At 42.6% G+C, this 1,207-nt stretch overlaps 1 non-coding gene across 1 annotated transcript; it reads right to left on the bottom strand.

Moving 5' to 3' along the window:
* Positions 1–202: 202 nt before the first annotated feature.
* On the bottom strand, positions 203–308 carry LOC120068660. The gene has a single exon (XR_005479295.1). It is a non-coding gene; the product is annotated as a small nucleolar RNA R71 (small nucleolar RNA).
* Positions 309–1,207: the final 899 nt, after the last annotated feature.

Below are 1,207 nucleotides of genomic sequence, written 5' to 3'. Positions count from 1 at the left end.
TTTCGACGTTTCATTGAAATTTGTAACACTTTTGTGTTCCCCAATATTTTCGCTGAAGAAGTTTGACTCACGCTATTTCCATTTTTACTATGCGATAAAGCAAGAAAATGGGCATACTCCCTCGAACCAGGAGAGATAACTTCATGGGAATAGGTTGTGGAGAAGTTTATGAAGAAGTATTTCCCTCCTACAGAGAATGTCTAAAGGAGGAAGTTAATCACAAATTTTGAACAAGAAGAAGACGAATCGCTCAGTGACGCGTGGGCGAGGTTCAAGAGATTAATTCGCGATTGCCCGCACAATGGATTTCCAAACTACCTCCAAATGGAGATTAATATCATGGGCTAAATCCCGCATTGCAGATAGCTGCCAATGCGGCAGCAGCAGGCGGTCTGCTGGACAAGACTTATGATGAGGCAAAGAACATTCTTGATCACATATCAAAAAAACCATGAAGATTGGTAAGAAAACGATCAGAGAGAAAAATCCAGAGAAGGTAACGCAAATAACAGTGCCATCGCATCTTTGTAAAATCAGATGAATGCGATGATAAATTTGTTACAGGGCATCGCAATAAATAATCCTGAAGCACAAAGAGGGCAAGTCAACGCGATAGAATAGACAAGCACCAGCTGTGCTACATGTGGAGATTTGCATTCGGATGAAGAGTGTCCACGAAACCCGCAGTCAATCTACTTTGTCAAGAACAACTCTTTCTCAAGCACGTATAACCCTGGGTGGCGAAACCACCCTAATTTTGCTTGGAAAAATAACCAACAACAAGGCTATCAACCTATGGCGCAAAAAGAAGGACCACAAGGATTTTTCCAATGAACTAATGGTCAACAAGAACAATAAGTCAGCATCTCTCAAGAACCGCCATCATCCTCTTTGGAGAACCTGTTAAAACAGTACATTGAAAAAAATGAGACGATCCTTCAGAACCAAGCAACTTCCATCCGTAATCTTGAAATCTAAATATGACAGATTGTGGGAGAGCTGAAGAATAGACCGTAGAGGATGCTGCCGAACTCAACTGAGCTCCCACGCAACCCAAGGAACACAGGGAAAGAACACTGTAAAACAGTCACCCAGCGAAATGGAAAGACGACGGCAGAAGTTAGGAAGGAGCCTAGCAGGATCGACTCAAGTACGATGGAATCAAAGAAGCCGTTGACGCAAACTGAGTCAAAAGAGCCCGAGATTA

This window comes from Benincasa hispida, chromosome 12, assembly GCF_009727055.1.
Source record: "Benincasa hispida cultivar B227 chromosome 12, ASM972705v1, whole genome shotgun sequence".
NCBI lineage: Eukaryota > Viridiplantae > Streptophyta > Magnoliopsida > Cucurbitales > Cucurbitaceae > Benincasa > Benincasa hispida.
This window is presented reverse-complemented; position numbering and strand designations above follow the sequence as displayed.